Source organism: Coregonus clupeaformis, chromosome 4, assembly GCF_020615455.1.
Source record: "Coregonus clupeaformis isolate EN_2021a chromosome 4, ASM2061545v1, whole genome shotgun sequence".
Lineage (NCBI taxonomy): Eukaryota > Metazoa > Chordata > Actinopteri > Salmoniformes > Salmonidae > Coregonus > Coregonus clupeaformis.
Window position 1 is genome coordinate 5,977,629 of NC_059195.1, and position 24,937 is coordinate 6,002,565.

The following is a 24,937-nucleotide window of genomic DNA, read 5'->3' on the forward strand; positions in this document are numbered from 1 at the left end:
GGCCATTTCAATGCTACTGCTATACGTTCAAAAACACTGAAATAGGAATCAACCTCTGACTCCCTAAACACAGGTACCAAGGTGATCTGTCTACTAATATCAAAAGTAGCAGATGCCACAGCTGGTGAGGACGGCTCACTAGAAGACATAGTATGAGCAGAGACTAACCTCGCTGTTTCTGCCTCTAGTTCCATTTTACGCATCTCCAGTTCCATCTTACGCGTCTCCAGTTCCTGATCAAGCCTACGTGTCTCCAGTTCCATCTTACGTGTCTCTAGTTCCTGATCAAGCCTACGCGTTTCCAGCTTGTCTAGCCTGATTTGTGCCCGCTCTTCCGCCTCCATTTGGAGCCGTGTCGAGCGGACATCCATCCTGGCATCACTGTCAGTCAGTGGGGAGAGTGGGTCAAAACGGGGCAATGTGTCTGGAGCCTTAGCCTCGTCCTCAGACACCGATGGGCTTACAGGAGCAGCAGCCACATCCCCTACAGGAGCAGCAGGGTCAGGCGGCAGTAACTTAAGCACTCGCTCGTTCAACAATATCTCTAACACTGTTTTCCTAACTTCTGCTTTCACTAAAACCCTTGATATGGGTACAGAAAAGTGGTCAGCCAAAGCCTGTAGATCCACTCTACGGCAATTCTCAAAAACCTCCCACGTAGGGTTTTCCAAAAATGCATCCAACTCAAAAGTAGCCATCCTAAACTAACACGAGCCGACAAATTCTGAACACAAAACCAGTTAGTTACAGCTGCCAAGCTCAACACTGAACCAGACACTAACTAATTTGCATGAGTTGCATGGGTATCAATGAGATATATCCCAGACGAGCCCCCACATTATGTTACGAACCCCGTGGCTTTAAACGTCTAGGGTGGATGGACAAGAGACCCGTAACATAATTCATGCAAATTAGAAGCGTGACATGGAACAGTGAGAACAAAAACTACACGACAACCATAAACTACCGTCAAACATAAAAAGGTTTATTTTTGAACACACGTTTAAGGTTTGGGAAAAAGGGCTGAGCAGGACCCAAGAAATGAAACAATAGTGTAAAAAAAAAACTAAACTGATCTTGCCTGCCTCAAGAACCGCTAAGCTACTGCTAATCATACAAAAATACAGTGGGGTGTCCGCTAAGGTCTAACTAGTGTTTTTAGACAGTTTTCTTCCTACGGGTAATGTATGCCCAAGAGCAACTTGCTTAAATTCCCCTTTTCCCAGAAACACACAACAAAGTTACCAAACAGAGTAACCAGCAAATGAGTGAGTACACAAAACACAGGACACCACAGTATCCATACTCACATACTGAAAATAGTATCTAACAAAGTTACCAAACAGAGTACATTTTACATTTACATTTTTAGTCATTTAGCAGACGCTCTTATCCAGAGCGACTTACAGGAGCAATTAGGGTTAAGTGCCTTGCTTAAGGGCACATCGACAGATTTTTCACCTAGTCAGCTCGGGGATTAGAACCAGCGACCTTTTGGTTACTGGCACAATGCTCTTACCCACTAAGCTACCTGCCGTAACCAGCAAATGAGTGAGTACACAAAACACAGGACACCACAACTGACTGGCTTTTAAACAATGGGATGTGTGATTGAAACCCCAGAAACAGGTGGTGCAATGCAGAGGAATGTCCACTGATTGGTCCACCTCAGCAATCAGCAGACATCGCAACGACCATCAATCAGGAACATACAGGACACCTGTGATTAGGGCAGAAGGAGAGGAAAAACACAAAAAGACACAGGATACCTGTATCCGTAACAAGGACATTCAGAGACTTGGCCCGAAGCCACTCCTGCGTTGTCTTGGCTGTATGCTTAGGGTCGTTGTCCTGTTGGAAGGTGAACCTTCACCCCAGTCTGAGGTCCTGAACGCTCTGGAGCAGGTTTTCATCAAGGATATCTCTGTACTTTGCTCCGTTCATCTTTGCCTTGATCCTGACTAGTCTTCCAGTCCCTGCCGCTGAAAAACATCCCCACAGCACGATGCTGCCACCACCGGAGTGGCTTCCGTCTGGCCACTCTACCATAACGGCCTGATTAGTGGAGTGCTGCAGAGATGGTTGTCCTTCTGGAAGGTTCTCCCATCTCCACAGAGGAACTCTAGAGCTCTGTCAGAGTGACCATTGGGTTCTTGGTCACCTCCCTGACCAAGGCCCTCTTCCCCAATTGCTCAGTTTGGCCGGGCGGCCAGCTCTAGGAATAGTCTTGGTGGTTCCAAACTTCTTCCATTTAACAATGATGGAGGCCACTGTGTTCTTGGGGACCTTCAATACTGCAGACATTTTTTGGTACCCTTCCCCAGATCTGTGCCTCGACACAATCCTGTCTCAGAGGATGCACCTGAGCTCAATTTGAAGTCTCATAGCAAAGTGTCTGAATACTTATGTAAATATCTGCTTTTGATATTCAATACATTTGCAAAACTTTCGAAATACCTGTTTTCGCTTTGTCATTATGGAGTATTGTGTGTAGATTACTGAGAAAAAATTAATATTTAAGCCAATTTAGAATAAGTCTGTAATGTAACAAAATCTTGAGAAAGTCAAGGGGTCTGAATACTTTCCGAAGGCACTGTATATATATATTTACAGAAACATATGGGGGATTGGAAATGATGCAGACAATTACATTGATGGAAGCTACAATCTTTCTGCAATATTAAAGCTGAACTACCCACTAAATTGTTTATTATAAAAAAAAAAAATTAAATAACAATGTCATACTCTTATTTACCAGACAGCATCAGATAGATGGCCTACACATACTGAGACAGAGGGGCGCTGTTTCGAAGGACAATTATGGAACACCATTTTTGGGGGAAGCCTGGCTTCCCTTGGCATCCATGAATACACACCCCTGTTTATACACATCACAGAAGACTGAAATATAACAAAACTGTTAGATATAGAAACACAGGATTTTCGTGTTTTTTGAAATTATGTTTATTAATTATGAAATTATGAAAAATATTAATAATATTCCACCCATGAGGCCATTAGGTCATTTGACTGCAGGAAATGGGTACTCACTGTCAATGTCAAGTTATCTGTACTATTTAAGCCCTACATAAGGCAAGTAAACACACCCACACAGTAACTCTGTCATCGCTCTCTGTGCCGTCACACTCCTGTGTGAGTTCGCAAGTTGAGCTGTCACTCTGAGGCAGGATTGCCGATGGCGACACTCCGCTAAGGAAGGGGAGCCCATCATTAGAAGTATGTGGCTGTTATTCTCCAGGAGGGAGGGAGGGAGGGAGGTAGGGAGGAGTCTACACCCCTTCGTCCGTGATTGGTCAACTGTAGGGATTCTCCAATAAAGACTTTGTTGTCATTCAACGAGAGGCAATATCGTTTTCATGCAATTTTTTTCATTGAGAAATACTGCACCAAACATCTTAGTTAGATGTAAAATTGCATGACTGAGATCTCCTTGGCAAAAACGTCAAAATTAATGACAGATTTAAGTTATCTTAGATTAATTCTGACTGTTTTGAGGAAGTGGCTACGGCATTTCAAAATGGACAAACAATACAATTGCCACTTCTCTCTCGTTTTCAAGCAAAGGTATTTTAAGGGAGTATGGAAGCACACTCGTTTGGTTCGCCTAGCCGACATCGGCTAGCCGACATTCGAACTGAAGCATGCTAATGCCTTTAATCAACCTGCCTGGAGAAAATCATACATATCCAGCCACAAATCTTTCCCTGAGGTTTGTTTAACTTCACCAGCCGGCCAGTAAAATGGTTTACAAGAGCCGACCCACCAGCAGAAAGGGGACCATCGTCTGTGGTGTGGTCATACACAATAAATAAACCCCATCGATCCAACGGACTGCGGTTTAAGAGTTGTGTGGGTGGCAATAGGTTTGTCACCATGTTTGAGATATGGCCGCATTCTGGCTGACTGGGAAAAAGAGACAGTTGATGGAGGGAAACAGGTCTTTAAAGGACAGAGAGGGTTTAACTATTGGTTTACAATAGGTTTAAAGGATGTGGTCTAAGATGGATAAAATGAGTTGGAAGTCCTTACGAAAGGCATGGTCCACAGATGCATTGGGGGAAAAAAGTATTTAGTCAGCCACCAATTGTGCAAGTTCTCCCACTTAAAAAGATGAGAGAGGCCTGTAATTTTCATCATAGGTACACGTCAACTATGACAGACAAAATGAGATTTTCTTTCTCCAGAAAATCACATTGTAGGATTTTTTATGAATTTATTTGCAAATTATGGTGGAAAATAAGTATTTGGTCAATAACAAAAGTTTCTCAATACTTTGTTATATACCCTTTGTTGGCAATGACACAGGTCAAACGTTTTCTGTAAGTCTTCACAAGGTTTTCACACACTGTTGCTGGTATTTTGGCCCATTCCTACATGCAGATCTCCTCTAGAGCAGTGATGTTTTGGGGCTGTCGCTGGGCAACACAGACTTTTAACTCCCTCCAAAGATTTTCTATGGGGTTGAGATCTGGAGACTGGCTAGGCCACTCCAGGACCTTGAAATGCTTCTTACGAAGCCACTCCTTCGTTGCCCGGGCGGTGTGTTTGGGATCATTGTCATGCTGAAAGACCCAGCCACGTTTCATCTTCAATACCCTTGCTGATGGAAGGAGGTTTTCACTCAAAATCTCACAATACATGGCCCCATTCATTCTTTCCTTTACACGGATCAGTCGTCCTGGTCCCTTTGCAGAAAAACAGCCCCAAAGCATGATGTTTCCACCCCCATGCTTCACAGTAGGTATGGTGTTCTTTGGATGCAACTCGGCATTCTTTGTCCTCCAAACACGACGAGTTGAGTTTTTACCAAAAAGTTATATTTTGGTTTCATCTGACCATATGACATTCTCCCAATCCTCTTCTGGATCATCCAAATGCACTCTAGCAAACGTCAGACGGGCCTGGACATGTACTGGCTTAAGCAGGGGGACACGTCTGGCACTGCAGGATTTGAGTCCCTGGCGGCGTAGTGTGTTACTGATGGTAGGCTTTGTTACTTTGGTCCCAGCTCTCTGCAGGTCATTCACTAGGTCCCCCCGTGTGGTTCTGGGATTTTTGCTCACCGTTCTTGTGATCATTTTGATCCCACGGGGTGAGATCTTGCGTGGAGCCCCAGACCGAGGGAGATTATCAGTGGTCTTGTATGTCTTCCATTTCCTAAAAATTGCTCCCACAGTTGATTTCTTGAAACCAAGCTGCTTACCTATTGCAGATTCAGTCTTCCCAGCCTGGTGCAGGTCTACAATTTTGTTTCTGGTGTCCTTTGACAGCTCTTTGGTCTTGGCCATAGTGGAGTTTGGAGTGTGACTGTTTGAGGTTGTGGACAGGTGTATTTTATACTGATAACAAGTTCAAACAGGTGCCATTAATACAGGTAACGAGTGGAAGACAGAGGAGCCTCTTAAAGAAGAAGTTGCAGGTCTGTGAGAGCCAGTAATCTTGCTTGTTTGTAGGTGACCAAATACTTATTTTCCACCATAATTTGCAAATAAATTCATTAAAAATCCTACAATGTGATTTTCTGGAATTTTTTTCTCAATTTGTCTGTCATAGTTGACGTGTACCTATGATGAAAATTACAGGCCTCTCTCATCTTTTTAAGTGGGAGAACTTGCACAATTTGTGGCTGACTAAATACTTTTTTCCTCCACTGTAGATGGCGCAGGTCTAATGCACTGTAACTTGATGACCAGCAGACTTAGCGGGGTCTAGAATCTTGAAGTCTTGAGTGTGTGTATTTACTTCTCCGATTAAGAAAATAATGTGAAGCCTTCATTGAATAATAGGAGAAAGGAACATTTGAATAAGTACTTCTATACATCCTCAAAAAGTCTGATTTACTCTAGGGCATTTCCATCTAAAAGGACCCATGAGCACCAACGTGAAGTTCATAGGAGCATGTCAAATTGGGTGTCAAATGAAAGCTAAGGGTCTATATTTATGAGAAATTAAGGCATACAGTGAGGGAAAAAAGTATTTGATCCCCTGCTGATTTTGTACGTTTGCCCACTGACAAAGAAATGATCAGTCTATAATTTTAATGGTAGGTTTGCATATTTCTACCTTTGTGTACCTATTCAGGATACATCACCAGGAAGAGAATGATATTAATATCCATAATTATGCATTTCTGTATAGTACAGATCAGGGACCCATTATGTAATTCCGTTACCGTAATTCTGTTACTGGATGTAAATCTATTTTACCTACTGTAGTTCAATAACCAAAATAAATGTTTTCTAACTTAAGGTGTCATGTCATCGCTGACACCTCATTCTTTCTACAGACATATTTGAATCCTAATTCTGTGCAGATATAAGAGTTTTTGGAAAATGTGGTTGCATAAAAAACCAAGGGAGATTTTACCGTAATTCTGTTACCAAACTTTGCATCTGCACAGTTCTTCCAGTACATGTGATTTTGTGAAATCTTCTGTGTAAATTGTTCAAGGTAGTCCTTGTGCATAGGGTTGTATGGTTTGTTAAACTTTGAAATCGTTGGGTTGTTGTTTAGCATACATTTTAAATGGAAAAATCTGAGTCAAAGTATAATACCGTTACCGTGGAATTGCCCTCTAATATAAAAATTATCATGTTGAAGCCACCAACCGAGAAGTGAAAGGAAGCACACCAACCACTCTGTATGTCTATGCCTCAAAGCACTTAAAGCTTTCACCACTCCACACATATATCTTACCAGTGTGAGATAATACACAGAAAGAGAATGTTCACATCACGTGTCGGCCAAAAAGGGCACGGCAAAACAAAATTCATATTCATTTCAGATATGCGAGCTGCCCGTGACTGACAAAAAATATCTAAAGCAATTAACCTTGTGTCCTAGTTGTGATGTGTGGGCAACTTAACGAGGTGGCACACTGCTTTTAATTACTCTTCAAAGTCACAGTCGGCTCGAGATTCAAAGTTATTTTCGAAGTAAAGTGGCACAGTGACAGGGGCGTGACTCGCCCTTTCAAAGATAATTGACAACGGTGATTACCACAGTCCGAGTTGTTTTCAGTGAGCGCTTCGAATAACCCCTTACAGATACATTTTGACTACTCACCATCTGAGCTCTTATATGGTTCACTACTATCGCCCATAAGTCAGTTAACCATATTGGAGCAGTGGTAAGCAAGTTTGCCTACGAGCTGGGAGAACTATGTTTGAAACCCGCATGGAGCATTGTGCCTTTACCATTCGCTACAACATTGTCATGTCAGCTTGATTAACTTTAGTTGAAATCTCAGCAGAGAAATACAGTATGATACACAAAGCAAAAAAATATTTAAATGTGTAGGCCTCCTGTATAAAGATGTCGCTTTGAGTTATTAAAAACAATCAAAGCAAGCACAAAGTTGACCCTAAGCTCAATAACACTCAATAACACATAGGAAAATGGTGCAATGCATTTCTGAATGTATTGCTGCTGCACTTCCTGTCTCTCAATATTAAGCTGTTATGAATTTTATAGTAGCTGAGAGTGATATGATAATTTGATGACGCTGAGGAAGAGCCAGGTGAAGTAGATTGATTAAAATAAGCCGGAGGCAATGGCGCCCATTTTTTACCCATTTGCACTTCGGGTCTGTGCAGTGGCTCTTGTAATATTCCAATGTCTTAATATTGCTTAAGCTGTCAATCAAGTTGAGTGTCAGCAAAACTTGTTGGATTCAGTATCTTTCTAATTAGCTATGCATAATTTGATTGTTTTGTACTTTGAGTAATGGGCAAGAAAGGTACAGATTAAGACTATTGTAGGCCTATGTATCATCCATTCGAAATTAAATAAATTACTATATACTGTTATCAACTAATATACAGTACATGGAAGGCTGCATAATGCAAATATGCCTACATCTTAGTAAAGTAGGCCTAGAAAATGACACTTATAAAGACCTAACGATAACATTCACACAAATACATAAGCCTTCACATGCATAGGCAATTTATATTTTTTAATTGAAGTTTATTATAGGGAGTTTATTATATCTAGTATATCTTCTGGTTAAAAGCAGTTGAGACTAATGTACTATGTTAGTTTATAGGAGCAGAGAGTAAAGCAAGTCCCTCAACTGGTCGGTCAACACAAAACACAGTGATACAGCACAAAAAACATTCTGAATGATTGATGTGTGTTTACAACGTAAGAGACAAGGATCAAATCAAATCAAATTTTATTGGCCACATGCACCGAATACAACAGGTGCAGACATTACAGTGAAATACTTACTTACAGCCCTTAACCAACAGTGCATTTATTTTTAATAAAAAAGTAAAATAAAACAACAAAAAAGTGTTGAGAAAAAAGAGCAGAAGTAAAATAAAATAACAGTAGGGAGGCTATATATACAGGGGGGTACCGGTGCAGAGTCAATTTGCGGGGGCACCGGCTAGTTGAGGTAGTTGAAGTAATATGTACATGTGGGTAGAGTTAAAGTGACTATGCTTAAATAATTAACAGAGTAGCAGCAGCGTAAAAAGATGGGGTGGGGGGGGCAGTGCAAATAGTCCGGGTAGCCATGATTAGCTGTTCATGAGTCTTATGGCTTGGGGGTAGAAGCTGTTGAGAAGTCTTTTGGACCTAGACTTGGCACTCCGGTACCGCTTGCCGTGCGGTAGCAGAGAGAACAGTCTATGACTAGGGTGGCTGGAGTCTTTGACAATTTTGAGGGCCTTCCTCTGACACCGCCTGGTATAGAGGTCCTGGATGGCAGGAAGCTTGGCCCCAGTGATGTACTGGGCCGTACGCACTACCCTCTGTAGTGCCTTGCGGTCGGAGGCCAAGCAGTTGCCATACCAGGCGGTGATGCAACCAGTCAGGATGCTCTCGATGGTGCAGCTGTTGAATTTTTTGAGGATCTGAGGACCCATGCCGAATCTTTTCAGTCTCCTGAGGGGGAATAGGCTTTGTCGTGCCCTCTTCACGACTGTCTTGGTGTGTTTGGACCATGATAGTTCGTTGGAGATGTGGACACCAAGGAACCTGAAGCTCTCAACCTGTTCCACTACAGCCCCGTCGATGAGAATGGGGGCGTGCTCAGACCTCTTTTTTTTCCTGTAGTCCACAATCATCTCCTTTGTCTTGGTCACGTTGAGGGAGAGGTTGTTATCCTGGCACCACACGGCCAGGTCTCTGACCTCCTCCCTATAGGCTGTCTCATCGTTGTCGGTGATCAGGCCTACCACTGTTGTGTCATCGGCAAACTTAATGATGGTGTTGGAGTCGTGCCTGGCCATGCAGTCATGGGTGAACAGGGAGTACAGGAGGGAACTGAGCACGCACCCGAGGGGCCCCCGTGTTGAGGATCAGTGTGGCAGATGTGTTGTTACCTACCCTTACCACCTGGGGGCGGCCCGTCAGGAAGTCCAGGATCCAGTTGCAGAGGGAGGTGTTTAGTCCCAGGATCCTTAGCTTAGTGATGAGCTTAGAGGGCACTATGGTGTTGAATGCTGAGCTGTAGTCAATTAATAGCATTCTCACGTAGGTGTTCCTCTTGTCCAGGTGGGAAAGGGCAGTGTGGAGTGCAATAGAGATTGCATCATCTGTGGATCTGTTGGAGCGGTATGCAAATTGGAGTGGGTCTAGGGTTTCTGGGATAATGGTGTTGATGTGAGCCATGACCAGCCTTTCAAAGCACTTCATGGCTACAGACGTCAGTGCTACGGGTCGGTAGTCATTTAGGCAGGTTATCTTAGTGTCCTTGACACGGGGACTATGGTGGTCTGCTTGAAACATGTTGGTATTACAGACTCAGTCCGGGACATGTTGAAAATGTCAGTGAAGACACTTGCCAGTTGGTCAGCACATGCTCGGAGTACACGTCCTGGTAATCCGTCTGGCCCTGCGGCCTTGTGAATGTTGACCTGCTTAAAAGTCTTACTCACATCGGCTACGGAGAGCGTGCTCACATAGTCATCCGGAACAGCTGGTGCTCTCATGCATGCTTCAGTGTTGCTTGCCTCGAAGCGAGCATAGAAGTGGTTTAGCTCGTCTGGTAGGCTTGTGTCACTGGGAAGCTCGCGGCTGTGCTTCCCTTTGTAGTCTGTAATAGCTTTCAAGCCCTGCCACATCCGACGAGCGTCAGAGCCGGTGTAGTACGATTCAATCTTAGTCCTGTATTGACTCTTTGCCTGTTTGATGGTTCGTCGGAGGGCATAGCGGGATTTCTTATAAGCGTCCGGGTTAGAGTCCCGCTCCTTGAAAGCGGCAGCTCTACCCTTTAGCTCAGTGCGGATGTTTCCTGTAATCCATGGCTTCTGTTTAGGGTATGTACGTATGGTCACTGTGGGGACGACATCATCGATGCACTTATTGATGAAGCCAGTGACTGATGTGGTGTACTCCTCAATGCTATCTGAAGAATCCCGGAACATGTTCCAGTCTGTGCTAGCAAAACAGTCCTGTAGCTTAGCATCTGCGTCATCTGACCACTTTTTTATTAACCGAGTCACTGGTGCTTCCTGCTTTAGTTTTTGCTTATAAGCAGGAATCAAAGGATAGAGTTATGGTCAGATTTGCCAAATGGAGGGCGAGGGAGAGCTTTGTATGCGTCTCTGTGTGTGGAGTAAAGGTGGTCTAGAGTTTTTTTTCCTCTGGTTGCACATTTAACATGCTGGTAGAAATTTGGTACAACGGATTTAAGTTTCCCTGCATTAAAGTCCCCGGCCACTAGGAGCGCTGCCTCTGGATGAGCGTTTTCCTGTTGACTTATGGCCTTATACAGCTCATTCAGTGCAATCTTAATGGCAGCATTGGTTTGTGGTGGTAAATAGACAGCTATGACAAATATAGATGAAAACTCTCTTGGTAAATAGTGTGGTCTACAGCTTATCATAAGATACTCTGCCTCAGGCGAGCAAAACCTCGAGACTTCCTTAGTATTTGATTTTGTGCACCAGCTGTTGTTTACAAATATACACAGACCCCCACCTCTTGTCTTACCGGAGTCAGCCGTTCTATCCTGCCGATGTAGCATATAGCCCGCTAGCTGTATGTTATCCATGTAGTCGTTCAGCCACGACTCGGTGAAACATAAGATATTACAGTTTTTAATGTCCCGTCGTGGGTTGTTCTATGTAATTATTGTAGGTTAGTATTGTATTCGGCTGTGCCCGGTGTAGCACGATGCTAGCTAGCTAACCCACCACCTGGACTAGCTGGCGAGTAGCTATTAGCAAGGGTATAGTTGTTTCACGCCTGAGAGTGCCTGTAATTACGCCAGCTGACTGCCTGCAATAATTACATACAATAATTGCCTACCATTCAGCTGTTTTCTAACCTCATTGTCTGAACCGTTAACGTTAGGTAGCAAGTGGCTACTGTGCTTGAAATTTAGCTAGCTTGTTGCTACCTGGATAGCTACTAGTAACCAATAGCTGGAACGACCGAGCGAACAGACGCAAACTGGCTGAGTCAATTCAGTGGCTAGCTTTGCACTTGGCTAGCTAACAGTAGCTGCTAGGGGTAAGTCATAACCTACATTATTTGGGTTTTGTTTTTTACATATTGATAGCCCGAGTCGTTCAAGGAATTCGGGACATGGGTGACTAGTTAACGTTAGTTTGGCTCTCTCTGTGTGTTCGTGCCGTGAAAGGAGTGGTTCTTCTTTGTCTGAAAGCAATGGCTAGCTAGTTTGCTAACTATTCTAGCTAACTAACTGGCTGAATAAACTGACGACGGACTCGCTCAAGCTGTCGGGACTAACCCACAACGTTAGACACGGACACGAACGATCTGCTTGCGTGTTGATACACTGGTGGTTTGTTGTGGCCGAGTATTGGCGCTAAACCGTGTTGTTGGAGTCCGGCATGCTAGCTGGCTGTGGCGTCTTGTGACTAGGTGCCGGGACGATTTTCACAGAATAATACTGCACCTAGTTAGCTAGCTGAATAAACTAAGTTAGTCTATTCCTAGAAAACATTGAACCGCTGTAGTTTACAACAATTATAGTTTCTGAGGTGGAAGTTGGGAGAGTTATGTTTGGGAGTTGTGGTGAGGGAGGCCCCGCTCTCTCCTTTCCCAGATGTTTAGTTCATTTCATTCCGATCTCCTCTGCATTATTGTAGCCATCTGCTGCAGCCTGTCAACTATGCCTCTGCCTATCCCTGTTCTCTCCTCTCCGCACAGGCTACACAAACGCCCCACACCGCGTGGCTGCTGCCTCTCTAACCTGGTGGTCCCTGCACGCACCACCCACGTGGAGTTCCAGGTCTCAGACAGCCTCTGGAACTGCCGTTCTGCTGCCAACAAGGCAGAGTTCATCTCAGCCTATGCTACCCTCCAGTCCCTCGACTTCTTGGCGCTGACGGAAACATGGATTACCACTGAAAACACTGCTACTCCTACTGCTCTCTCCTCGTCTGACCATGTGTTCTCGCATACCCCGAGAGCATCTGGTCAGCGGGGTGGTGGCACAGGAATCTTCATCTCTCCCAAGTGGACATTCTCAATGTTTCCCCTGACCCATCTGTCTATCTCCTCATTTGAATTCCATGCTGTCACAGTCACTAGCCCATTTAAGCTTAATATCCTTGTCATCTATCGCCCTCCAGGTTCCCTTGGAGAGTTCATCAATGAGCTTGACGCCTTGATAAGTTCCTTTCCTGAGGATGGCTCACCCCTCACAGTTCTGGGGGATTTCAACCTCCCTACGTCTACATTTGACTCATTTCTCTCTGCCTCCTTCTTTCCACTCCTCTCCTCTTTTGACCTCACCCTCTCACCGTCCCCCCCTACTCACAAGGCAGGCAATACGCTTGACCTCATCTTTACTAGATGCTGTTGTTCTACTAATCTCACTGCAACTCCCCTCCAAGTCTCCGACCACTACTTTGTAACCTTTTCTCTCTTGCTCTCATCCAACATTACTCACTCTGCCCCTACTCAGATGGTAATGCGCCGTCGCAACGTTCGCTCTCTCTCTCCCGCTACTCTCTCCTCTTCCATCCTATCATCTCTTCCCTCTGCTCAATCCTTCTCCCTCCAATCTCCTGATTCTGCCTCCTCAACCCTCCTCTCCTCCCTTTCTGCATCCTTTGACTCTCTATGTCCCCTATCCTCCCGGCCGGCTCGGTCCTCCCCTCCAGCTCCGTGGCTTGATGACTCATTGCCAGCTCACAGAACAGAGCTCCGGGCAGCTGAGCGGAAATGGAAGAAAACTAGACTCCCTGCGGACCTGGCATCTTTTCACTCCCTCCTCTCTACATTTTCTTCATCTGTTTCTGCTGCTAAGGCCACTTTCTACCACTCTAAATTCCAAGCATCTGCCTCTAACCCTAGGGAAGCTCTTTGCCACATTCTCCTCCCTGCTGAATCCCCCTCCTCCCTCTCTGTGGATGACTTCATCAACCATTTTGAAAAGAAGGTTGACGACATCCGATCCTCGTTTGTTAAGTCAAATGACACTGCTGGTCCTGCTCACACTGCCCTACCCTATGCTTTGACTTCTTTCTCCCCTCTCTCTCCAGATAAAATCTTGCGACTTGTGACGGCAGGCCGCCCAACAACCTGCCCGCTTGACCCTATCCCCTCCTCTCTTCTCCAGACCATCTCCGGTGACCTTCTCCCTTACCTCACCTCGCTGATCAACTCATCCTTGACCGCTGGCTATGTCCCTTCCGTATTCAAGAGAGCGAGAGTTGCACCCCTTCTCAAAAAACCAACACTCGATCCCTCTGATGTCAACAACTACAGACCAGTATCCCTTCTTTCTTTTCTCTCCAAAACTATTGAGCGTGCCGTCTTTAGCCAACTCTCTTGCTATCTCTCTCAGAATGACCTTCTTGATCCAAACCAGTCAGGTTTCAAGACTGGTCATTCAACTGAGACTGCTCTTCTCTGTGTCACGGAGGCTCTCCGCACTGCTAAAGCTAACTCTCTCTCCTCTGCTCTTGTCCTTCTAGACCTGTCTGCTGCCTTTGATACTGTGAACCATCAGATCCTCCTCTCCACCCTCTCCGAGCTGGGCATCTCCGGCGCGGCTCACTCTTGGATTGCGTCCTACCTGACCGGTCGCTCCTACCAAGTGGCGTGGCGAGAAGCTGTCTCCGCACCACGTGCTCTCACCACTGGTGTCCCCCAGGGCTCAGTTCTAGGCCCTCTCCTATTCTCGCTATACACCAAGTCACTTGGCTCTGTCATATCCTCACATGGCCTCTCCTATCATTGCTACGCTGACGACACACAACTAATTGCATCTCTGCATGTCTGGCAGACATATCAGTATGGATGACGGATCACCACCTCAAGCTGAACCTTGGCAAGACAGAGCTGCTCTTCGTCCCGGGGAAGGACTGCCTGTTCCATGATCTCGCCATCACGGTTGACAACTCCGTTGTGTCCTCCTCCCAGAGTGCGAAGAGCCTTGGCGTGACCCTGGACAACACCCTGTCGTTCTCCGCTAACATCAAGGCGGTGACCCGATCCTGTAGGTTCATGCTCTACAACATTCGGAGAGTACGACCCTGCCTTACACAGGAAGCGGCACAGGTCCTAATCCAGGCACTTGTCATCTCCCGTCTGGATTACTGCAACTCGCTGTTGGCTGGGCTCCCTGCCTGTGCCATTAAACCCCTACAACTCATCCAGAATGCCGCAGACCGTCTGGTGTTCAACCTTCCCAAGTTCTCTCACGTCACCCCGCTCCTCCGCACACTCCACTGGCTTCCAGTTGAAGCTCGCATCTGCTACAAGACCATGGTGCTTGCCTACGGAGCTGTGAGGGGAACGGCACCTCTGTACCTTCAGTCTCTGATCAGTCCCTACACCCAAACGAGGGCATTGCGTTCATCCACCTCTGGCCTGCTGGCTCCCCTACCTCTGCGGAAGCATAGTTCCCGCTCAGCCCAGTCAAAACTGTTCGCTGCTCTGGCACCCCAATGGTGGAACAAGCTCCCTCACGACGCCAGGACAGCGGAGTCACTCACCACCTTCCGGAGACATTTGAAACCCCACCTCTTTAAGGAATACCTGGGATAGGATAAAGTAATCCTTCTACCCCCCCTTACCCCTAAACCCCCAAAAAAAAAAAAAAAAAAAAAAAAAAGATTGTTAAGTAGTTATCCCACTGGCTATAAGGTGAATGCACCTATTTGTAAGTCGCTCTGGATAAGAGCGTCTGCTAAATGACGTAAATGTAAATGTAATAACCGTAATCTTAGGTCATCCAATTTATTTTCCAATGATTGAAGATTGGCAAATAGAATTGATGGGAGCGGCAGTTTACTCGCTCGCCGTCGGATCCTTACAAGGCACCCCGACCTACGTCCACGATATCTCAGTCTCTTCCTCATGCGAATGACGGGGATTTGGGCCTTGTCGGGTGTCTGTAGGATATCCTTCGCGGCCGCCTCGTTGAAGAAAAATTATTCGTCCAATACGAGGTGAGTAATCGCTGTCCTGATATCCAGAAGCTCTTTTTGGTTATAAGAGACGATGGCAGAAACATTATGTACAAAATAAATTACAAATAACGCAGAAAAACACACATAATAGTACAATTGGTTAGAGGGCTGTAAAACGGCAGCCATCTTCTCCGGCGCCAATCAAATAATAAGAAGGATCAACATCCATCTTTGCACAAGGCAAATTGACATGCAAAAAAGTCCAACTAATTCTATGCAAGAATACAAACTTGGAAGCTTTTTTCCGTGCATGAGCTTGACAGAGTATATACAATATATGACTTCACGTATTAGTGGAGAATACTCATGAAAAACTGTTTCGCCCCAGTGTCATGAATCTTCATCAAATATACAAAACACATACTTTAGGGGGAATACATTTACATTTTAGTCATTTAGCAGATGCTCTTATCCAGAGCGACTTACAGTTAGTGAGTGCATACATTTTTCATACTGGCCCCCCATGGGAATCGAACCCACAACCCTGGCATTGCAAACGCCATGCTCTACCAACTGAGCTACACAGGGCCCTGGTCATGACTTTGCAAATATGGCCTATGACTAGGCCCAGCAGTGAGGGAGCGTTGTTTTCTTGTTGTTGTATTTTTACAGTTCTCTTGCTATTTAAAACTTAGGCTAACATTAACCCCATTAGCCATTTGCAACATATAGCCAGGTACAGAAAACAATGGAACAGAATCAGTACTTTTCCATACATTCATTTCAAGATATGGAACTATAGGACTGAACTACAGTATCACTGTAAAAACTTGCAGAAACGTTTGGCATAAAATCCTTAGCTAATTTGGTCAAGTGGGGTTTTGCATGTTCTTGGCTCCATTTGTTTGTCACACATAGCTGTGATTTGCCTGCTGTTCTCTCTCAAGTCTGATTGAGTGTCTGTCGTAATCTGAATGAGAACAACTGTTCATCTCTAATCTCCACTTGAGACGCTAGTGGTGCTTTTCGAACAGTCTCAGAATTCATCAGTCCTAACAAACACTGAGGTTTTGTTCAAAGCTTCTCCATTAGCTTTCCTGTGAAGTTGATCAGACAGGAATTCATGCAACATAAGTATTGTAGCCTGAGTGTATACTACTGTAATTAAATGTATACTCATAAAATGCCATTCTCTTAAAAGTGAAGCAGTACAATTAGACTTTCTAGATTAATCCAAAGTAAACATCTCCAAAATACTACACTGAACTCATTGACAAAGTGAGATGTGTCAAAGAAGCATGACGAATTAACAGACCATCACTTCAAATGGGTTCCAGGTCATTTATCCCCCCATGTCCATCCAACATACTCGTCAGGAGACAGGGAGGATTTTGCATGAGTCCAAGAATTTGCCTGAGAGTCAGAGGGGTGATTTGCTTAAGGGACGATGCTGGAAACAAAGGCAGTGACCCACGGTAAGAGATGCAGAAGACAAAGGGGGCATCACAACACCTAGGCACCATGCAGGGTGTCACGATCGTCTGAAGAAGCGGACCAATACGCAGCGCGTGGAGTGAACATGATGACTTTATTTAATAAAGCAACCACAAAAAACAACAAATGACGATAGTGAAGTCCTCTGTAACACTGACAGAAACATGGAACAAAAACCCACAAACACACAGTGAAACCACAACAGTTTAAATATGGCTCCCAATCAGAGATAACGAGCCGACAGCTGTCACTCGTTACCTCCGATTGGGAGTCACATGAATAATAACCACCACAACATAGAAATGAACACCTAGAAACCAACATAGAAATACACCCAAAAGAAAATGAACAACCCTGGCTCAATAATCAAAGTCCATGGAGCCAGAGTGTCACACAGGGGAAGAGCAGATTCACTGGCCTCCTCATCACAGCTACAGTATCTGTGGACTGGCCTCCGGTCTGGTGAGAGAGCTCTTCAACGTGGACACCCAGATGAACTGCACAGCCTCTCATAAGTTCTACAGAGAGAGCACTGCACTGGCCTGGCCTCCATCAAAGATGTAGCAGGTTTGGATGGACATTTGGATAGGTCATTAATAGTTAGCTGCAATGACTTTTAAGACAATAGGCGATTTTCATTATCCTTCTCATTATTTGCAAATTATATATTGAATGCATAAAAATCCTCGACTGTATAAACATGAAATGTATCATTATGTAAATACATTTGTATGAAATAGTTGATAGCATTATTTATACTAAACTGTATCTATCAGAATTATTTTAATGTGTGAACATTATTCGATTACACTTTACCTTATACTATATGTAGGGATGCAAAAGGGATGAGAAGTTTGGTAATTTATAATTGAATATTTTTTAAATATGTATCTTTATATTTGTGTCCATGTTGTCCATGTGTTTCTTGTACATAGACCATGTGGTTCAGGAGAAAAAAAGCCTAATTAATGAAAACAATGGCTTAATTTGCTATTAACTCTGCAACTCTTCCAACTATTAACTTTTTTCACAACTGCCACCAGTTCGGCCCCAAAACAACAAAGATTATGTTGACATAGTAAAATAAAGTTCTGGAAAATAGATGGGTTATATTTTGGATAATGTTTTATAGCTTTGTGAATATTTTTTATTATTATTAATAATCTATTAATTTTAATATTTTACATTTTATGAAAACTTCACGTAGTGCATCCAAATTCCAATATATTTGCCTATTAACTTATGATTGGTGTATTATACATAGAATAAATTAAAGCTGGTGTCAATATTATATTGTCACCCTTGTCTGTGTAGTAACTTAGTTATAAGCAATTTTATCTCCACTATCACCAATAATATACTGAATAAAAAGATAAACACAACATGTAAAGTGTTGGTCCCATGTTTCATGAGCTGAAATAAAAGATCCCAGAAATGATCCACATGCACAAAAAGCTTATTTCTCAGAAATGTTGTGCATGAATTTGTTTACATTTACATTTACGTCATTTAGCAGACGCTCTTATCCAGAGCGACTTACAAATTGGTGCATTCACCTTATAGCCAGTGGGATAACCACTTTACCAATTTATTATTATTATTTTTTTTTTTTGGTGGGGTAAGGGGGGGATAGAAGGATTACTTTATCCTATCCCAGGTGTTCCTTAAAGAGGTGGGGTTTCAAATGTCTCCGGAAGGTGGTGAGTGACTCCGCTGTCCTGGCGTCGTGAGGGAGCTTGTTCCATCATTGGGGTGCCAGAGCAGCGAACAGTTTTGACTGGGCTGAGCGGGAACTGTGCTTCAGCAGAGGTAGGGGAGCCAGCAGGCCAGAGGTGGATGAACACAATGCCCTCGTTTGGGTGTAGGGACTGATCAGAGCCTGAAGGTACGGAGGTGCCGTTCCCCTCACAGCTCCGTAGGCAAGCACCATGGTCTTGTAGCAGATGCGAGCTTCAACTGGAAGCCAGTGTAGTATGCGGAGGAGTGGGGTGACGTGAGAGAACTTGGGAAGGTTGAACACCAGACGGGCTGCGGCATTCTGGATGAGTTGTAGGGGTTTAATGGCACAGGCAGGGAGCCCAGCCAACAGCGAGTTGCAGTAATCCAGATGGGAGATGACAAGTGCCTGGATTAGGACCTGTGCCGCTTCCTGTGTAAGGCAGGGTCGTACTCTCCGAATGTTGTAGAGCATGAACCTACAGGATCGGGTCACCGCCTTGATGTTAGCGGAGAACGACAGGGTGTTGTCCAGGGTCACGCCAAGGCTCTTCGCACTCTGGGAGAAGGACACAACGGAGTTGTCAACCGTGATGGCGAGATCATGGAACGGGCAGTCCTTCCCCGGGAGGAAGAGCAGCTCCGTCTTGCCAAGGTTCAGCTTGAGGTGGTGATCCGTCATCCATACTAATATGTCTGCCAGACATGCAGAGATGCAATTCGCCACCTGGTTATTACCACATCCCTATTAGGGACAGGTGTGGCATATAAAGAAGTTGATTAAACAGCATGATCATTACACAGGTGCACCTTTTGCTGGGGATTAATAAAAGGCCACTCTAAAATGTGCAGTTTTGTCACACAACACAATGCCACAGATGTCTCAAGTTTTGAGGGAGTGTGCAATTAGCATGCTGACTGCAGGAATGTCCACCAGAGCTGTTGCCCGAGAATTGAATGTTCATTTCTCTACCATAAGCTGCCTCCAATGTTGTTTTTGAGAATTTGGCAGTATGTCCAACTGGCCTCATAACTGCAGACCACGTGTAACCACCTCAGCCCAAGACCTCCTGTGGGATCGTCTGAGACCAGCCATCCGGACAACTGATGAAACTGTGGGTTTGCACAACCAAAGAATTTCTGCACAAACGGTCAGAAACCGTCTCATGGAAGCTCATCTGCGTGCTCGTCGTCCTCACCAGGGTCTTGACCTGACTGCAGTTCGGCATCGTAACCGACTTCAGTGGGCAAATGCTCACCTTCGATGGCCACTGGCACGCTGGAGAAGTGTGCTCTTCACGGATGAATCCTGGTTTTAACTGTACTGGGCAGATAGCGTGTATGGTGTTGTGTGGGCGAGCGGTTTGCTGATGTCAACGTTGTGAACAGTGTCCTATGGTGGTGGTGGGGTTATGGTATGGGAAGGCATAAGTAACAAACAACGAACACAACAGCATTTTATCGATGGCAACCGTGACAAGATCCTGAGGACCATTGTCGTGCCATTCATCTGCTGCCATCACCTCATGTTCCAACATGATAATGCACGGCCCCATGTCGCAAGGATCTGTACACAATTCCTGGAATCTGAAAATGTCCCAGTTCTTCCATGGCCTGCATACCCATCAAACATGTCACCCATTGAGCATGTTTGGGATGCTCTGGATTGACGTGTACGACAGTGTATTCCAGTTCCTGCCAATATCCATAAACTTCGCACAGCCATTGAAGAGGAGTGGGACAACATTCCACAGGCCACAATCAACAGCCTGATCAACTCTATGCGAAGGAGATGTTATGCGCTGCATGAGGCAAATGCTGGTCACACAAGATACTGACTGGTTTTCTGATCTACGCCCCTACAATTTTTTAAGATATCTGTGACCAACAGACACATATCTGTATTCACTGTCATGTGAAATCCATAGATTAGGGCCTAATGAATTTATTTCAATTGACTGATTTCCTTATATGAACTGTAACTCAGTAAAATCTTTGAAATTGTTGTATGTTGCGTTTATATTTTTGTTCAGTGTAGTAAGATACCGGTAAGAAAACCCCAACCTGTTCCAATAGATCGTTATCAATCAAAAAGGCACAATAGCGTTCGATTTGGCTGCTGTGGGGCAAGGAGACCCCCAGCTCCGCTAAAACCATTGACAACTACGTGCCGTTTTCAAGGGATTGTTAAATAAATCGTAGAACTATTTGGTTTTAATATCATCACCTCTTGAAGAGCATAGTCAGAACTACACATTCCCGATTATAAAATAAAAATGATAAAATGAATAATATAATATAGTATAAAATATACTATTCTATATTGCATAATGCATGTGATATGTGCACATATGAGTGAGCTTGGGGAAGTGGCTAAGAAATGTATATTTTTGCTGAATTAGCTGTACAAAGTTTAGGATACGGTTTCAATAGAGCATGCAACTCTTAAAACCAATGTGCTACTGTACATCAATGTGTCTTGTGTTAATACAGTAAAAGCACAAGCGTTGATACTACCCCACCTTGTTACAGGTAAGTGGCTAGAAATGGTAGCACTGTCCCCTCTACTCAAATCATCAGGCTGGTTGCATAAGTTCTTCTCTCACATTAGCCTAATTAGTGAAAAACACTGTTGTAGACTGACTGAGGAATTCTTCCTGGCCCAACTTACTGGGAGGCTGATAAATTACTGAAGCTACTGGCTAAAATGCAGTCAAGCAAATGGAACATTATGTAGTCGAGCCCTTTCTAATGAAAAGGGGAAGCAGATGGTACAAATCCTGACAGGATAAATCATCCCACACAATGAAGACTAGATGAGACAATGAGGGTTTTATGAACACCCACGTAGTTCATATTGCAGCAAATTTGGGCGGAAGCCCGGACTAGAATTTTAACCCAGGACCAGCAACCATCAACCAGGGACTGTTTTACAGTCTTTCCCAAAATGGCACTTACTCCATGACACTGTTTATTTATTTTGACCATAGACAGGTACATAAGCTAACTACATTCTGAGTGGAATATAAACTCAAGGATGCTGTTGCAATATTAGCTGCTGAATACAACCACACCACTCTGAAAACAAATGCACAGAGCTAACTGTCACTTGCCAAGTGGCAGCAGACCAGCTAGGCGCTGAAATCTATACCTTGCAATCAGTTGAAACACAGCTCTTCAGGCACCATTCAGTGAGCCTTCAAGTAGTAATCACTGGGCTAGTAGTGGAATGGAAGCTGAGATGGCACCACCAATTGTGGAGATTGCTAAAGGGCTATGATGGGATTTAGGAATGGAAAAGCCTTAGGATAAACAGGTACAAGGTAACTAAAGAGAATACTAATTTCTAATGTGAATACAATGATGATTTAGCATGGCTGGTTTCCAAGCTTACACGATATGGTTAGCTTGGATGCTACTGTAGTCCTAGGCTACATTTTATTTCTTAGATAATTGGACATCCTGCAAACAGATTTAGTTGCATCATTTATAATAGATGACTGGACAAATATGTTGACACACAGAAATGCAATATATGCAGGGTATATTTTCTGCATTTTAAATATTAATATTTCCACTCTGAATGGGTCGAATAGGTGGTTGAGAAGAGCAGAGAGCAGTTATGAGGATATGAGGTTAACAGCACCAAATTGAAGTAAATCTGCCCATTTTCATTTTGATAACACAGCAAGTAACCCCATAGAGAACTACTGAACCAGTAATTTCATACATTATGTTCACATTGGCTTCCGATTCTCTTTGCCATGCGATAATATTTGCTGTTGGGATAAACTATTGCCTGGAAACTGCTGATTTGTCTGCAAGCAGCCGCACATATTAATCTTTATAGTCATTGTTAAGAAGGATTACAGGCCACCCATTCTAAACAAATGTCTCTGTCTTTGTGAACAAATGTATACAAGGCTACCTGCTTCCAATACACGAGTACTTTACAACAATTCAACACAAGGAAATGTTGTGTAGTATTTATGTGAAATCAATATAACATGACCAAAATAATGAGTGTTCTTCATGTGAGTTCCCTTGAGATTATCTGTGGACGGTAATGGCACAGACCATCCCAAAGAGAAGACGTGTGTGAAATCAATCATTTGAATTGTCATAATATTTCAAAATGGTTTGTATCAACATGTGTCTTGTGGAGTCGGACAGACACATCTCAACAACTCCACTGTCTACCAGTTGAAATGCAATGGTGTACACGCCCTTTGTAACACAAACATGCACACGCGCACACACACATTGTGGCCACCAGTTGGCTTTAAAAAATGCATCATCATCCATTCCAAATTGCAATCGGTAACATTGTAGTGTATACTGTAAGTGTTAACATACCTAGAAAAAGTATGGACTGGTTCTTGGCGGCTTTGACCCTGGCACTCTCATGCTTTGGCGTGCCCTCTGCTCCGTTGACCCCTCCTCCCATGGGCCTCATGGTTTTCTGAAGGACCAGGATCATGCCCCAACACATGACCCCCACGCTGACTAGCACCACCATGTACACGATGAACGCCACAAAGATACTGGCCCTGTACATCCTCCACTGCTCCCTCAGGTTGGTGCTGAATGTCAGTTTCTGGAACCGCCCAACATCTGTCTACAGGACGTGGCCCTCCATTCCCGTGGCGAACAACAGCGGGAGAGCCACGAACATGGATGTAACCCAGGCGAGGGCAATGAGACCCCACGTTCGCTCTCCACCCAGGGCCTTAAAGCAGAAGGGGTGGAAAATGGCCATGTAGCGTTCAAATCTGAGTGTCGCCACGTTCAAGATGGTGCCGTAACTGCAGCCTCGAATAGGAAATTGTAGATCTTGCAGGAAGCGTCACCCGAGGTGGAGGTGAAGGGGAACCACGTGGCGCTGTAGAGCTCCACGGGCATGCCTATGAGGAGGACCAGAAGGTCGGAGTACCCCAGGCTCACCAGGTGGTCACCAGGTGGTCCGTCACGTACTTCTGCAGGTAGCCATTATGCTGCAGCACCTCCCAGTCCCTGCCGCTGAAAAACATCCTCACAGCATAATAATAATAATATGCCATTTAGCAGACGCTTTTATCCAAAGCGACTTACAGACATGCGTGCATACATTTTTGTGTATGGGTGGTCCCGGGGATCGAACCCACTACCTTGGCGTTACAAGCGCCGTGCTCAACCAGCTGAGCTACATGCTGCCACCACCATGCTTCACCGTAGGGATGATGCCAGGTTTCCTCCAGACATGACGCTTGGCATTCAGGCCAAAGAGATCAATCTTGGTTTCATCTTGGTGCCTTTTGGCAAACTCCAAGCGGACTGTCATGTGCCTTTTACTAATGAGTGGCTTCCGTCTGGCCACTCTACCATAAAAACCTGATTGGTGGAGTGCTGCAGAGATGGTTGTCCTTCTGGAAGATTCTCCACAGAGGAACTCTGGAGCTCTGTCAGAGTGACCATCGGGTTCTTGGTCACCTCCCTGACCAAGGTCCTTCTCACCCGATTGCTCAGTTTGGCTGGGCGGCCAGCTCTAGGAAGAGTTTTGGTGGTTCCAAACTTCGTCCATCTAAGAATGATGGAGGCCACTGTGTTCTTGGGGTCCTTCAATGCTGAATACATTTTTGGGTACCCTTCCCTAGATATGTGCCTCGACACAATCCTGTCTCAGAGCTCTACAGACAATTCCTTCGACCTCATGGCTTAGTTTTTGCTCTGACATGCACTGTCAACTGTGGGACCTTATATAGACAGGTGTGTGCCTTTCCAAATCATGTCCAATCAATTGAATTTACCACAGGTGGAGTCCAATCAAGTTGTAGAAACATCTCAAGGATGATTAATGGAAACAGGATGCACCTGAGCTCAATTTTGAATCTCATCGCACAGGGTCTGTGTACATATGTGAATAAGGTATTTTGTAAATTATTTTTTTTATAAATCAGCAAACATTTCTATAAACTTGTTTTCACTTTGTCATTATGTGGTATTGTGTCTAGATTGGTGAGATTTTTAAAGAAAAATCCATTTTAGAACAAGGCTGTAATGTAACAAAATGTGGAAAAAGTCAAGGGGTCTGAATACTTTCCGAAAGCATTGTATATGGATTTCACATGACTGGGAATACAGATATGCAGCAGTTGGTCACAGATACCTTTAAAAAAAAATAGGCCTCACAATGGGCCTCAGGATCTCTTCAAGGTGGGTGGTCCTCAGTAGCTCAATTGGTAGAGCATGGCGCTTGCAACGCCAGGGTAGTGGGTTCGATCCCCGGGACCACCCATACGTAAAAATGTTTGCACACATGACTGTAAGTCACTTTGGATAAAAGCGTCTGCTAAATGGCATATTATTATTATTATTATTATATT

The 24,937-nt window shown here is 44.4% G+C and overlaps 1 pseudogene; it reads right to left on the minus strand.

Annotated features, from left to right (window-relative positions):
* Positions 1 to 24,937, minus strand: part of LOC121548215 — an 88,139-nt pseudogene that overhangs the window by 59,066 nt on the left and 4,136 nt on the right.